Genomic DNA, 16,497 nt, shown 5'->3' with positions numbered 1-16,497 from the left:
TTTTTTTTTTTTTATTTATTGAGAATACTTGCACCATTTGCCTTTGTAGTGATTTAAGCTGCCATAAAGATAATGCATCCAATTATTATTACCTTCACAGTTACACGTTCAGTTAAACATTGCTATTATTATCATTATTATTATTATTATTATTATTATTATTATTATCATTATCATTATTATTATTATTTTACTTTTAGTTATAGTATCGTGATCGAGAACGTAAAAACAGTAATCTTACAAAATCCGATAAAAATATAAAAAGATTGTTGTATTAAAAACTTTCCACTTTTTTATCCAGTCCTGACAACAGACAGAAAAAAAAAAAAATATTCACCAATACCTTCCCTAACCTTCCGTCCCCCACCACGCAGCGCATCTCCCAGCCTCCCTGTTAAGCATCTCTCCTCAGCGGCCTTTGTCTCGTCGTCCTCCGGTGCCCTGGAAGTCCCCCGCCACCTGTTCTGTTTGTTCTGCTCCGTGAACCGATAAATATACGTAATATTTTATTTTTTTTTTTTATAATGGCACTTGAATAGCTCTTTCGTTTCGTATGGTGAGTTTTTTTTTTCTTTCTCTCTCTCTTTCTCTAACCTTCCTTTCAGCCTCCATTAAAGCCTCCTCAACCTTTCCTTCCCTCCCTCCGCTAGCTTTCTCTTGGGTGTCACGGTGTGCTGAGGCTTGTTCACTCTTGTACATTCATCAAGCTCTGTTATATATGTTTCCCTTATCTATAAATTTTTCTTCCTCTCACATCCCCCTCAGGTCTCCTCAGGGTTTCTTTCCTTCCCTTCACTGACTGGTCTTCTCTTGGGTGTCTTCATAGTTTAACTTTTTTTCTTTACTCCTTCACTCCACTTGTTTTGAACCTCTGGGTATGTTTCCTCTTTACCTTTAAAATTCCATCCTTCCCTCAGCATCCTCCTACGTCTCCTCCACTTTTTTTCTCCTCTCCTACTAAGTCTTCTCTTGGGTGTCATTATATTTTCAAGCTTGTTCTCTCCTGTGTCTTCCTGAAGCATCACTAGACATGTTTTTTTTAATTCCCAATTTAATTCCCCTTTTCCACAGCATCCCCTTATGAGTCCCCAGCTTACAGTCCCTTTCCACATCAGTTTTCTATAAGATGTTATCATATTTTAACTTTTCTCTCCTATAGCTTCCTGAAATACCTGTATCATAGACTCCTTAACTGTTTTACTACGATCAGCAATACGTCACAGCACTAAAAGCCGCGAAATTTTAATAAACATGGACAAGAAAGAAAATAAGGAATTAAAAGAAGAGATTTAGCAGTTTTTAGCAAGTATAATGGTCAGAGATGAGTGGGGAGCAAGAACAAAGATCTTAGAAGGACTAGTAATCAGGGAAAACCATACCGAGTTGCAGGGAATGTGTTAATTATATCAAAGCAATGTGTGTTCACGAAGTCACCACCTTGACCTGTCCTCTGCTGGCAAATTTCTGAACCTAGTCACCGAATTCACTGAAGTCGCCTGTCTGTCAAGTTATTTCTATGGTATCATTATATTTCCACTCTCTCTCTCTCTCTCGTACAACCATTAAAACACATCTGTATCTATCCCATCAATACCGAAAAAGTTTCCCTAGAGTTTCCCCAAGTTTCCATTCTCCCTTTCCCCCACGCTGGCCCAGTTGGTTCAAAATGATAAGCGTTGGTCATTTTTCAGTTTCTTGCGCAGAATGACAGCCTGGAACCTCGACCTCACCCCGCCCCGCCCTGCTCTGCGCCGCCCCTCCCAACCCAACCCAACCCAGCGGCAATTACCAAGAATAATACGCTCAAGTGAAGCTCTAAATAGGCAATTAATTCAGTCAATGATGCTCACTCGAATGGCTTAATGGCCTGAGAAGAGGGAGAGAGCCAGGGAAAGAAGGTATATGGGCAGGGAGAGAAAGGGGCAAAAATACAAAAGGGAGAATGAAATTGTGAATGAGGGAGAAAGGGCTGAGAGAAAAATATAAACAAGGAGAGTATAAGGAAAGAGAAACGAAGAGATATGGAAGGTACAGATAAAGGAATGAGAGAGAGAGGCAGAGAGGAAGAAAGGAAAAAGAATAAGTAAAAAAGGAGGGAAAACGAAGATATATGCTCGGAAACGGAGTAGAAAGGAAGGAAAAATTAATAAAAGAAAAGGTGAAGAGTAAGAGGGAGTGGAGGAATAGGAGGGAGGGAAAGTTTCAGAGAAGTGTTACTGGAATGAAGATACGAATGGGAGGAGGGCCAGAAAGAGCCAGAGAGAGGTGGAAAGAGGGAAAGAGAGGTACTGCAGGTGTAAGGTAAGGGAAGGAAAGTGAGGGGAGTTAAGGAAATGACCAAACAAGGAAAAGGAGAGGAGAGAAATGAAAGAGAGAGAGAGAGAGAGAGAGAGAGAGAGAGAGAGAGAGAGAGAGAGAGAGAGAGAGAGAGAGAGAGAGAGAGAGAGAGAGAGAGAGCGAGAGAGAAAATAGCAACGTGACTAACTGACTGACTGACTGACTAAATGTTAACTACATAACTGACTAACTGAATAACTACTGCCTGACTGAATGGTGTTGGTGGTGGTGGTGGTGAGACAAGAGGGAATGGCGAAAGCAATATAATGGCGGTGATGGCAGGAGTGGAGAAGGGCACAGTGGAAGGAATAGTGTTAAGGGTGATGGTGACTCAAGGAATGGTGGAGGGAAAGTTAGTGGTGGTAATGGTAGCTGGACATTGGTTCTAACAGTAATCTTTTGCAACATTCGGCCTTCGTATTAAAACCTCCCTCACACGCGCACCAATTCCCTCAGTATTTAGGCGTGGGACGAGGCTTGCGCTTCCTTCCACTCCTTTGCAGCCTCCAGACGTGGCGAGACTAACAAAAACGCAATTAAAGAAGCGGGATACTTATTGATAGGAAAAAAAAAAGTAAGTGGGAGAAAAGTTAAATTAAAAATAAGTTTGTTGATACTGCAAGACGGAAATTAAAGCTACAGGCAGGAGAAAAACAGTACCCTTATTTTTGTTCGCTTTTTTTTTCTTTTTTCTCTCTCTCTCTCTCTCGTTTAGCACGCATGAAAACATTTACTCTAACTTTTGTCAGAGAAAGTTACAGAAAGTGGAGGAAAGCGTTGATTAGTTTGTAAAAATTAAGGTAATGCAATAATTTAGCGTGAGGAAAATGGCACTTACATGAAAACACAAGGAAACACACATACAGAGAGAGAGAGAGAGAGAGAGAGAGAGAGAGAGAGAGAGAGAGAGAGAGAGAGAGAGAGAGAGAGAGAGAGAGAGAGAAAGAGAGAGAGAACGTGTTGGCCTTCATGTATTTCAAATATACAAACCCAAAAAGAATTAAAAAAAAATAAAATAAAAATAAAACGTTCATTATTTTTACATTTCTTCGTCCATTGAAACTCCGGTAACAAAATTTCCTGCTGTCTCTTGCACCTTCCCTACCACATTTTTTTTTCTTGTTCCTTTTTTCTCCTGTCTCTCCTGCTTTTTTTCCTTCCCCTCTTCCTTCTCTGAGATTCAATAGAAAACGTAATTCGGAAAGTCCTCTGAAGATCACTTACCACGTTTTCTTCTTATTTTCACTCATGCACTTGTCCTTCGAAGTGCAGGTATGTCTGTAGATAAACGCCTGTATGTACGCATGTGTGGATGGTCCTCTCATTTCCTCACCAGCCTTCCTCTCGCTACTTACCCCCTGTCCCTTCCCTTGGTGTTCTACGATGGCTTGGCGGGACAGTGGACGGGAGGCGAGGGAGGCGTAAGGTGTCAAACTTGTAATTAGGACACGTGTTCTTTGTACGACTGCTAAGAAGTCTGTTGTCTTAAGTGTTCATGGCGGTGATTGTGGTTGTGTTCCTGTCTTCTTTGCTTTAAAGTTGTTGTTGCTGTTGTTTTTGTTGTTCTTTCCTCTGTTTCATCTGGTTGTCTTTTTTTCTTCTTCTTCTTCTTCTTCTTTATCTCATCCTCACCGTCCTCCTCTTCCTCTCACACCTGATTTTTCTCACACCTTTTTCTAAACATCATACTTTTTTTTTTCGCCTTCTGTTATTTCTTGGCTCATCTTCGTTAACTCTTCGTATTTTTAATTTTCGTGATGTGCTGCCTTCAATTATTTTCTCTTTCACTTCTTTGTCTTCTGACGCAATTGAACGTGATGGTGAGAGAGAGAGAGAGAGAGAGAGAGAGAGAGAGAGAGAGAGAGAGAGAGAGAGAGAGAGAGAGAGAGAGAGAGAGAGAGTGTGTACCAACAAAATCTTAGAACAAACTTCCCTCAACCTTTTCGATCTTTTTTCTTAAATTTTTACTCTCCCTTCTCTCTCTCTCTCTCTCTCTCTCTCTCTCTCTCTCTCTCTCTCTCTCTCTCTCTCTCTCTCTCTCTCTCTCTCTCTCTCTCTCTGTTTGCCCTAACGAAGCTTATAACTGTTCTTGTTACCTCGCTTGTTGTGATTGGCCAGCTCCAAGGACTTTGTGAGACCACCACCCCTTCCTCCCCTTCCTTCCCTTCCTCCTCCTCCTCCTCCTAATATTCTTCTATTTTACTTTTCTACATGATTTCCATAATTAATGAACTCTGAACTACAACAACACGGCATGACCTCATAATAAACCACCAACCTCTTTCATTTTTATACCACAAATTTGTTATACTCCTCCTCCTTCACTTCCCTGATGTTTCTCCTCTCACCCCCACCTCGTCCCTTCCAAGCGAAATTCCTCCCCTTGTCTGTGTACTGACAAACTTCCAGAACTACTAAAGAACTTCCTAACCATCGGGAAGGGAAAAGAAGGGAGGAGAAGGGAACCTGCAGCCGCACTTTGAGGGAAGAGCGTACTAAGGGAGCCGATATAATTGGATACCTTTAGGGGCACAATAAGGAAGTTTTGGCGACGGCGGCAAGGACAGAGGATGGGAGACAATTGCTGCTCCTTGATAATCCTTGGAAATGAGACTAATTCCTTTAGATGAGACAATGGAAGTATATGTGTGGTATGTGGAGAGACAGAGACGGAAAGAGTGAAAGAAATAGAGAGATGGATAGACGAAACTTAGATTGATAAGGCGTAAAGAGGAAACCAAACAAAGGAGAAAGGAAGCGGTGAATAGAAAGACGCCACGAAATAACGAGGAAGACGAACACATAAAATGCGAGAAACAAAGGTGACAAGAAGAGATGGAGAGGATGGTGAGGATAATGATGAGGAGGATGAGAATGATAAATGGTAGTAATGATGATGATGATGATGAGGTGGAGGAGGAGGAATAGAAAGAAAAAAAAAACTCGATAAAGGAGGAAAGATAAGAGGTAAACCCAAGAGGAAAAAAAAATCCTTTGAGGTGAAACTATGTTAAATAAGAGATTCCACAAATATTTAAGTAACAGTATCACTCTGAACACATTTACTCATAAGGGCGATCCCACTTCATGTACTACTCAAGGTGGAAGGGGAAGAGAAGTGTTTGCTTCTCTAAATCCTCATAACAGTACACGCATTTATGGTTTTATCGAGCCAATACAAAATTAAATTACTCGATCGCTATTTAAACCCTTAGTGGGATCTTTCAAAATTATCCTCTTAACTTACACCGCAACATTTCATAAAGCTAGAAGAAAGGCCGTAGGAATATAAGTTAATAATCTTATTCTGCGGTTCTTGCGTGTCAAGGAGGCTCTCATGACGCGATCTCTTCCTCGTGATAGCCCTCCATGAACTGTAAACGTCACCTGAAGCAGCAACACTATACTATCTCTTGTTAAGCGGTAGAGACTGATAAGGTAAATATGTCTTGGTTTTCAGGATAGAGGTGGGGTGTGAACTAGTAATTTACTGGTTAAGTAGTGTGTCATCCTTTTCCTACTCTTCTCTGTCTTCCCTTTTCCCATATTTTTCTTCTCCTTTTCTTACGATTATCTTCCTTTATCAATCTCCTCTTCCTACTTTTTTTTCTTCCCTTCTCTCATACTTTTCTTAATTCTTCTCTTACACTTCTTTTCCTTTATCTTTCTCTTCCTACTCTTCTCTTTCTTCCCTTTCTCCTACTTTATTTAGTTCTCCTTCTTCCTCTTCTTTTATGCTTCTTTTCATTTATCATCACCCTCTTCCTACGCTTCTCTTTCTTCTCTTTCTCCCACACTTCTTAATTCTCCTTCTCCTCCTCCTCCTCTTACGATTCTTTACTTTCGTCTTCCTCCTCCTTTCTCGCCAGTATCATTCTCTTCAAACGCTAATAGAGGAAGTATTTTTTGTTCCCTTTCATCTCCGTCCATTGCTCGTCTGTTTCGTGTCGCCTGGCCACTTCTAATCAAGCGCCGGGACAAGTATATATCCTCGTCACTCAGCCGTGGTGTTGTCGTGGCGCCCTCATGATGAGGCCCCTTGTGGATTATTACTTTGTTTCAAGGGGGCGGAAAACAGTCGCCTAATTAACTTCTACTGTGATTAACTTTATCGTGATGCGTTTTGATGTTCTTGAGTTCGTTAGCAGTGATAGACGGCTTCTGCTGCTTTTAGGGGTACTGTTGCTGTTAAACTACAACACAGCCACCATCAGCATTACTACTACTACTGCTACTACTACTGCTACTACTACTGCTGCTACTACTACTGCTACTACTACCACCTCTATTGCTATTACTGTTATCACCAGCACCATCACTACTACTACTACTACTACTACTACTACTACTATTACTGCTACAATTGTTATTACTATCACCACCATTGTTATTATTAATGCTGCCACCACCACCACCACCACCACTACCACCACTACTATCACTACTACTACTACTACTACTACTACTACTACCACCACCACCAGCATCACCAACACATCCAACAGTACCACCACAACCACGTCACCACCACGCCACCAGGAGCAAGCCAGAGGAGCCAGAGGAGCCTACAAGCTGTTCCCTCATTCCTTTTGTGGCCGGAACCCAAATATTGGCGTGAGTTTGGCGCGGCGGGGCTCCACAAAGGGTCGCCGCGCCTCCTTTCAGCCGGCATTATAACGCACTCATTTTCCATAAACGCAAAAGACCTCGTGAAATTCCCATTAGGCGCCATGCATCACCGAGTAAGGGCGTAATCTGCTGCAGTATTTCGCTCATATATTCATCGTCTTGAGGTTTTCAGCCGACCTCACCAGGCACCTCAAGGCCAAACGCAGACACCGCCCTTGTTGTTGTTGATGGTGGTGGTGGTGGTGGTGGTGATGGTGGTGGTGGTGTCGCTGGTGCTGTTATTGTTGATGTTGCAGTTCTTTTTCTTCTTCTTCTTCTTCTTCTTCTTCTTCTTCTTCCTTTTCTTCTTCTTCCTCTTCTTCTTCTTTTCCTTGTTCTTGCTCTTCTTGTTCTTGTTCTTTTTTTCTTCTTTTCCTTTTTTTCTTCTTCTTGTTTTTGTTGTTCCTCTTTATTCTCCTCCTTTATTCTCCCTCCTCTTTCTCCTCCTTCTGAATCTTTCCTCCTCCTCCTCCTCCTCCTCCTCTTCCTCCTCCTCCTCCTCTTCCTCAGTCTCACGGGTCTTGGTGTAGTTTCCAAGTCCCGGATTCAAACTTCATTACTTACACTCCCACTGGCCTCGCGAGTTCACTTCGCTGTCTCCTGCTGCTTCACCACCTCCGTTATGAAACTTTAAATTCATTCACACCTCCATAGTACTTACACATGGGAGAGCTTGCGCGCCATCACATACACACATGCCAAGAGAGGAGACTTTCTGTTTCTGACACCAATGAAAGGTAACACGGAGAAGAACAGGTGAACGTAAGGAAAAGCAGGGCACAGCAGGTAACACAGCAGGTAACACTGGTAATCTTAATGAAAGTAATAAGAAGGGAAGGTGTGATGGAGGCTGCGGACAGTTGAGAGGGAAACATAAGGCAACGTATCGGGTCGTATTGCTCTCTCTCTCTCTCTCTCTCTCTCTCTCTCTCTCTCTCTCTCTCTCTCTCTCTCTCTCTCTCTCTCTCTCTCTCTCTGAATAGTCCCCCATATTCATAGTTTTCGATGTGAAAGCTTGTGGTATTGACTCTCTCTCTCTCTCTCTCTCTCTCTCTCTCTCTCTCTCTCTCTCTCTCTCTCTCTCTCTCTCTCTCTCTCTCTCTCTCTCTCTCTCTCTCTCTCTCTCTCTCTGTGAATGCGTGTCACTAACAAATGCACAAGTTTAAAATATCACGTTGCAATTTTTTATTTTACATTTTTTTTTATTTCAGACAGCCATTCATTACTCGTGTGGGAATTGCTCAAATAAAAACATTTCGCGTCTCAGTTCAGGCCCACGCGTGAATTACAGGTGTGCCGTGGTTTGTGGCAGGTATATAGAGGCGTGTGTGAATTAAATGGTAAGCGTGTTAAACGTGTTTTTTTTTTTTTTTTTTTTTTTTTGCATATTTTTTTCCCCCCTCCCTTGTGCAGTTCATTTTGTGGCAGTGCGCTGTGTGTTTTTCTTTTTGTTTGTTTTGTTTTCATATTACTATTTTTTCCTCTTTTTTTTTTTTACATGTTTTTATTCGTGGTATTATGAACTGATACTGTAATTAGGCAGCGTTGGTGGTGGTGGTGGTGGTGATGGGTGGGGAGGCAAATGGAGGAGGAGGAGAAGGAGGAGGAGGAGGAGGAGGAGGAGGAGGAGGAGGAGGAGGACGATAACGACGACGATGAACAACAACAACAACAACAACAACAACAACAGGCAGCAACAACAAACAACAAAACAACAACAAAACGATGATGACCATGGCGCAAAGAGAGAGAAAGAGAAAGAGAAAACGGAAGAACAGGAGAGGAGAGGAGAGAGAAAGACGAGCAACAAAACACAGCATAGTTTAAAAAGTTGATCGAAAAAAGTAAAGTAAGCAAGAAAAAACAGCAAAAGTGATAAGGAGGCGTAAGTAGATAAAAAGTCAGACACGAGAGGAGCAAACGAGCGGAGAAGTAAGCCAGGGCGAATGGAGGCGGCGTGAGGGAAGGTCAGGGAAAATGAAGAAGAGAGAAAGTACCAGAAAAATGAGGATTAGAACTGTGGGGAAATGGAGGCTGACAGGAGGAGGAAGAGGAGGAGGAGGAGGAGGAGGAGGAGGAGGAGGAGGAGGAGGAGGAGGAGGAGGAGGAGGAAAAATATGATTAAGAGGCAGGGAAAGAGAGAAAGAATGAGGTGACAGAGAGAGTAAAAGCAGAGAGAGAGAGAGAGAGAGAGAGAGAGAGAGAGAGAGAGAGAGAGAGAGAGAGAGAGAGAGAGAGTCAATATCACACGCATTCACATCGAAAACTACAAATATGGGAGAGTATTCATCCAGAGAGAGAGAGAGAGAGAGAGAGAGAGAGAGAGAGAGAGAGAGAGAGAGAGAGAGAGAGTAAAAAAGATTATGGAGAGAGAAAAATCCTGGGTGAGAGGCAAGCTGGGGTTAAGGGAGAGAAAAAAATCAACACTGGGGCGTGGATGTCCCCTGAAAATTGTGTGCCTTTCCAATCCTTACAATTCCAGTTTTTCTTTTTTCGAATGGAGTGTGTTCTGTCTCTCTCTCTCTCTCTCTCTCTCTCTCTCTCTCTCTCTCTCTCTCTCTCTCTCTCTCTCTCTCTCTCTCTCTCTGAAGTATACTTGACCGCCACGCCAATCCATAATAAATTTGTGTATCTTACCGCTTGAGGTTTTCTGTCACTTATTGGGAAGGAGAAAGCGGGAGGACGGGAGGAGCAGGCGGGTCGGCGGTCAGTCCCCGATAATTGCTGTGGCACCGCAGACTCCCGCGCTCCCTCCCGTCTGAGTCGCCGCCGCTACCAGGAGGCGGAAGGAAGTGGAGCAGAGTGTCAGAGAGCAGTGGTGGAGCTAGTCAGTCGTGCCTCAGCCTTGGGAGTGGGAGGACACGCGGCGCTCCCTCGTGCACTCATCTCGCCTGCTCGCCACTCTGAGATTCGATTCAGAGTGCAAGATTTTTTTGTACCTTCCCCGTTCTCATCACTCGTCGCGTGTCTTGATGTAATTCCTGCAGTGACTTAGAGCGCAGATATCGTAGTTTGTGGTAAGATTAATTGACAGTGTTGCTCATTGCTGTTTAATCGTCTAAATACTCGGTAGACTAAGGTGATGCCCAGTGGGAGGCAGCCTGCGGACATGCCTAGTGCTCTCGTGACTCTTAAGGGCAGTGATGCACCTGACGCGTGGACATAACGCGGGTGACGAGGGGGAGAGAGAACCATGCAGTGAACCCCGCGTCGCCCTCAAGCTCATGGCCGCTCTCGTTCCATGGCCAGTGAATGAATGACGGCACACACACAGATCACGCTGCTCATCACCGCAGACTGACGACCAGGCAACGCATGAATGCTCGCACCAGCCGCGCCGCCGTCACGTGGGTTGTGTGTGTGTGTGTGTGTGTGTGTGTGTGTGTGTGTGTGTGTTGGTAGTACTTAAGGAGGAGCAGAGTAGCGTGGCGCCCCTTGCAGTGAGGAGGCCGTGGGTGAGTGCCAGTGCCAGGTGGGGGAGAGAAGGCACCGTGGAGACATCTTTCAATATTGGTGCTTCCTGTCTGGCTCTCCTGCACGCCTGTCTGCACGCACGCCCTCCTTCTGCTTTTCATCCTTTCTTCTCCTCCTCCTCCTCCTCCTCCTCCTCTTCCTCCTTCTCTTTATCTTTCTTCTTTTCTTGCCTCATTCGCTGCTCATTCATATGCATCTCATTTCTTTCATCTCTCTCTCTCTCTCTCTCTCTCTCTCTCTCTCTCTCTCTCTCTCTCTCTCTCTCTCTCTCTCTCTCTCTCTCTCTCTCTCTCTCTCTCTCTCTTGTTAGGTGTATCAGCACACGTTGATAATGTATACAGTGTGTCAAAAACTGCGTTATGAGATTTTTTTGCAAAGTTTTTTGTTTTGTTTTTTGTTTTATTCTTTTGATGAAAGGAAAGTTTTGCCCCTAAGTTTGTCTGCGACCCTCTCTCTCTCTCTCTCTCTCTCTCTCTCTCTCTCTCTCTCTCTCTCTCTCTCTCTCTCTCTCTCTCTCTCTCTCCTCCCCTTATACTTTCGTTTCGTCCCTCTCCTCTCTCTCTTCTCTCTCTTCATTCCTCGCGCCTCTCTCTCTCTCTCTCTCTCTCTTCTTTCCTCGCGCCTCTCTCTCTCTCTCTCTCTCTCTCTCTCTCTCTCTCTCTCTCTCTCTCTCTCTCTCTCTCTCTCTCTCTCTCTCTCCCCTGTCTTTTCTCGCCCCTCTCTCCACTGTCTTTTCTTCCCCCTCTCTTCTCTCTCTCTCTCTTCTCGCCTCTCTCACCTCTCTTTTCTGTCCCATCTCTCCTCTCTCCCTCCCCCTCTCTCCTCTCTCTTCTCCCATCGTCTTTTCTTTCTTCTCTCATCTCCTCCCTCCCTCTCTCCTCCTCCCGTTCATCCCTGGGTTGGCGGAATGAGTTGCCGCGCCATAAAGTACGGGGTTGCTGGGCTGCTACAAGGGTTTGTCCGCCTATCGCCACGGGCCACACAGCACGCGCCTTTACACCCTCCTTGCGGCGAATCCCAGGCCCGTCCACACCTCCCTTCACGCGCACCCGGTAAAAGGCGCCTGTTGTTGATGCTCTTTTGTCACCAGCGTGCGTGTCAGTACTGGTGGTGATGGTAGGGAAGGTGAGAGGGTAAGAGTTGAAGGTTAAAGTGAAGTATTATTAGTGTTTTTGATTTGAGGGCTAAGTTAGGTTTAGTTTCGTTCAGTGTCATAATTTCAATGGTCATCCTTTCACGACTTGAATGATGGAGGAGGAAGGGAAGGTGAGAGAGAGTAAGAGTAGAGGATAATGTTGAAATAATTTTGGCGTTTTCATCTGAGGACCAAGTTAAGTCTAGGATAGGATTCGTTCAGTATAATAATCTTTACTGCTGACCGCTTCGTTGTGTAGATAATGACTTGAATAATGGAGGTGGAAGGGGAGAGCAGAGTAAGGTTTGGATATATGCAGTGAAGTAACATTAACATTTTCATGAAGTAACATCAACATTTTCATCTGAGGACTAGGTTAGGTTAGATTAGGTTAGGTTTCAGATACGCCTAGTTCCCTAATTTCACTCCAGATCACGACTTGAAGAAGCGTCATATTTTACCAAGAAACAAGCAGTTAGCGTCTTGGAGTTTACAGGCTAAGGTTGTCTTCATAATCCCAGGAACCACTACTTCGTGAGGCGGGTGAGGTGCTAAGACAGGTCGCTCGGTACTCTCCTCTCCTGACCTTGGGCACAGATTTCCCGGTCCTCAGCCACGCAATGAGGAGCAGATTTGACGCAACATAATTCCATCTTATGCATTTTTACGGCCAGAGGAGAATTGGATTTGTATTAAGAGCAGGGCATTAACATACATTTGCATAATCAAGAACGAAAAACAGGCAGGGCTAATGGCAGTGGTAATGCCAGTCCCCCTTCGTGGCCAGAGGACGGAGACAGCAGCAGCAGCATCGGGGAAGGGAGGGCTAAATATATAATGCCTGCTCTCTCTCTCTCTCTCTCTCTCTCTCTCTCTCTCTCTCTCTCTCTAGCCAAAAGTAGCAAAGACCCTTAGTAATGGATAACCTTGTGGCCAGGCATCAGTTTCACGCCCTACAAGTTATCAGTGAAGATGCCAGCGCCGCCCACGGGTTTATCTCAAGGCCGCCTCTCCTCTCGCATCTCATTCATCCCCCAGCTGATAAGGTCGTGGGGTGTAAAGTGTGAGTTTAGGGGCAGAGGAGGAGGATGAGGAGGAGGAGGAGGAGGAGGAGGAGGAGGAGGAGGAGGAGTCATGCAGGGTTGCTGGGGATATTAGGGCTGTATATCTGTTCCTAAGGCGAGGATATGAGGAGGAGGAGGAGGAGGAGGAGGAGGAGGAGATGGAAGAAGAAGAAGAAGAAGAAGAAGAAGAAGAAGAAGAAGAAGAAGAAGAAGAAGAAGAAGAAAGAGTAATAGATTAGACAGGAGAATGGACTGAATGATGGCTGCCTGATAATGATTGACAAGTATACACACACACGCACACACACATGCACACTGAACCATCTGGCCCCTTGAGCAGTAACACCACCGCCACCACCACCACCACCACCACCAAACCAGACTCACATTTAACCCACTAACAGACTCACTGATTTACGACAGCCTCTTAAGCCTCCATTTTTTTCCACCCATTGCTATTAAGTACATATTTTTAACTCAACGCTGACTACCGTACCTCCCTTGCCTCGCTTCTCCCTGTCTTCCACCTTTAACTTCCATCCTGTCTTCCACCTCTGACTGCTGTTTGGCACATTTTTCCTTCACTAGTAATCATTCTCAGACATCTTGACTCGTCCTACACCCACCTCCAATGTTTAAACCGAGTAGAAATTGCAAAATCTATTCTCTTTCATCTCTTCCTTCCTTGTAGATACTTATAAATATTTCACGCATTGCTTATGGAGCTGTTAATAGTCTCGTATCGCGGTGAAAGGGTTGTTAAGGTGTCTGTGCTGGCTGGCAGTCGAACAGTAGCAGTACCAGCAGTTTAGTAGCCTGCTCCAGTAAACCGTGGGACTCGTTATTTATAATGCAAAGAGAAGGACTGAGGGTCAAGTTTGTTTACTGTGTGTGTATGTGTGTGTGTGTGTGTGTGTGTTTGTGATAAGTCGAGTGGTGAAGGGTCCGCTCTCTTGCGTATCCTTTCCAAACTTCCAATGATACTTGTTACACATAAGTTATGATTCGAATTCCCACGTATGAGCAATAATTTTAATTCCCTTTTGGTTAATCCGTGAACTAAGTCCGTTTCTGAACCTTTCATCCCTTCATCACCATCATCCTCTCCTTCATCATCATTTTCCATCAGTCACTCCCTCACTCTCTCACTCACTCCATCAACCACTGTGAATTATTCAACTTCCTCTAAATCGACAAACCCTTCGGCTGATCACCATTAGACCGTAGCTGTTCCCATCATCATCGCCTTCAAGTAATCAGTTATTCATGTATGCATATATCAATTACGCCCCAAACACCCCAGCGCCTCTCACCTTGAGTCCACAACACCAAGAATCACCACCGCCCCTGCAGCCTTCCTATCCCACCCTGAGTAAACAGCAGGGGTCCTTACAGCCTTCCTCAGGGCAATATTTCAAGGGTTCACAGTTGGGGTGGCGCTAACCTGATATCAGCGTCCTAGGAGTCGTGCCTGTCTTGGGTTGTGAAGGTGCAGAACAGTGATTACCAAACCCCCTAAAGGAATCAGTAGTCGATATACACAAGCACTCACCTCCACTCTGTTAAGCATTTGTTTCTCAATTATGAATCCTCTAGTATGCTAAGAATCGATCATTTGTCAGGCTTTGTTACTAAATTTTCAAACATATCAGAGGAATTAAGACTACAGAAATAAATAAAAACACAAAACACTGTGGGAGAAAATGAAGAGAAATTATTATGCCCCTCCAGGCTGGAAATGACCGGTGGCGCGACGATAAACCACTTTCCTTCCACTGCCTCACATTACCGCTGTTATCTTCCTGCCAGATGGAGTAAGGGACGATGGGCTGATGGACTGATTCTGACGCGCCGCATCGGAGTGCTCATATAGCGCCATTGTCAGGGATGAAACGATGGGATGATTTTAGCAGGAAATATTCAGCACAGAATTCAAACCCATGCAGAAGAGAGAGAGAGAGAGAGAGAGAGAGAGAGAGAGAGAGAGAGAGAGAGAGAGAGAGAGAGAGACCGCACTCACATTAAACCTTGTTAAAACAGAAAAAAAAAACAACTCGAGAAAAGAAGCAAATAAAATACACCATTAGGAAGTCGAGTGGATCTTCCGGAGCCACGACAGACCTTGACCCTCCGCAACTACCAAAACCTTTATTCAGTTCCTCTTCCTCCACCACCACCATCACCACCACCATCACAAGGGGCGGATGTAAGCAAAATTCTTAGGATCAGCAGCCAGGACAAGAAATAACGGGTTCAAGCTTGAAAAATTTAGGTTTACGAAAGAGATAGGAAGAAATTGGTTCTCAAATAGAATGGTAGATTAGTGGAACAGACTCATTAATCATGTTGTTAGTGCTAAGACATTAGGGAGCTTTAAGAGAAGATTAGACGGGTTTACGGATGGGGATGATACGTGGAAATAGGTAGGTATATTTCATAGAGGGAATGCCACGTGTAAGCCTGGTCGCTTCTTGCAGCTTCCCTTATTTCTTATGTTCTTATGTTCTTATTACCATCACCCTCTACCTTTTTCTCTGTTCTTACCTCTCCAGCTAAATCTTTTTCCATAATCTTTAGCATCCTTCTTTCTCTCTCCCTCCACTGCGCTCCCCTCTCATCTTTCCATGGCCTCAGGTGCTGTTATGTCACCTTGTTTCACGCAGCTCTTGAAAGATGCCACACATAATTACACCTCACCAGTTGTAACAGCGGTACCAACATCAATAAAACGATGAAATTTAGACTCGCTCTGCCGTTCGGTAGCTAAAACAGGTAAAAAAAACTTTAGCATTTTTTTTTCATTTTCCAGTAGCAAAAATATGATAACAGCAACGACAGCAATAATAAGGCTAAAACATCGTATGTCTACAATATTGTTTCGTAACAAAAGCTTCTGAAGTGAGCGACACAGCACCTGAAGTTATCTTTAAGAAGCAGAGATGTGGCTTTTCTGCTACACGTCCGTGAAGAAACCAGCATCTGCAACAATATAAAGAGGAAAAAGAAAGAAAAAAAATGCTCACAAAACCGTTCAACAAGAAAAACTCATTAGAAGACGTTTCCATGCATGACTTGTTTTTAGAATACAAGGACAAGATAAAAGAAGTAAAGATGAGACCTTTCTTGGAACAAATCCTCAAAAGCAGCGGCGTAAAACACAAGACCTTGCAATACCGGCAGTGGTAATATGAAACTCCGAGCGCACCTCCACAGGTCGTAAGGGCTGGCAAGGATTCTGTGAGGGTTCAGTATTCTATATTTGCTCCACCTCTTGACACAGCGATAAAAATCTCCAGGCGGGAGACCTCACGTTTCAGCAACAGGAAGAGCGAGAAGCAAGGAACGCGGGGCGGGTTTGTGATACCGGAGGAGCTCAGGTGCTGTCGATGGTGAAGATGGAAGGGGAGGTGGATGGAAGAAGAGGGAGCGGCCAGGTAATGTAGGCGTAGATAGAGTGATGTTGATTTCTGGGGGAGTGTTGAGATTGGATGATAAAGAGGAAGGAGAGGAAGAGATGGGCTGAAATCATGTCTCAGGTAATAAATTTCACCTAAAAATCTAACAAGAGAATATTTTTGTAGCTAGATATCACACCTCCAACAGCGGCGGCTATTATTTACTGACTCCAGACGGCAGAAAACCAAACTGACATTGAAGAGAAAAAAAAAAGCAAGATAAGGAATGATGAAAAAAAAAGAAAACTGGGAAAAGAAAAACGTTAATGAGAACCAAGATCCAAACTATCAATCAATAAAGTGACGTAAAACAAAACAACAGATAAAGAAAAGAATAGCTAAAGAATTGGCTTAAAAAAAAGAA

General features: G+C 44.1%; 1 protein-coding gene across 3 annotated transcripts in view; it reads left to right on the top strand.

Moving 5' to 3' along the window:
- The first annotated feature begins 9,666 nt into the window (after nucleotides 1-9,666).
- LOC135114033 (uncharacterized) overlaps nucleotides 9,667-16,497 on the top strand; it is a 148,100-nt gene continuing 141,269 nt past the window's right edge. Inside the window, exon 1 of one of the 3 annotated variants that reach the window (XM_064029674.1) lies at nucleotides 9,667-9,979. The gene's annotated coding sequence lies outside the window, so the exon portion shown is untranslated. Of the gene's footprint in view, nucleotides 10,023-16,497 lie in introns of all 3 variants that reach the window. The other 2 variants (XM_064029673.1, XM_064029675.1) reach the window with 2 other exon arrangements.

This window comes from Scylla paramamosain, chromosome 27 (assembly GCF_035594125.1).
Source record: "Scylla paramamosain isolate STU-SP2022 chromosome 27, ASM3559412v1, whole genome shotgun sequence".
In the NCBI taxonomy this organism is placed as follows: Eukaryota; Metazoa; Arthropoda; class Malacostraca; order Decapoda; family Portunidae; genus Scylla; species Scylla paramamosain.
This window is presented reverse-complemented; position numbering and strand designations above follow the sequence as displayed.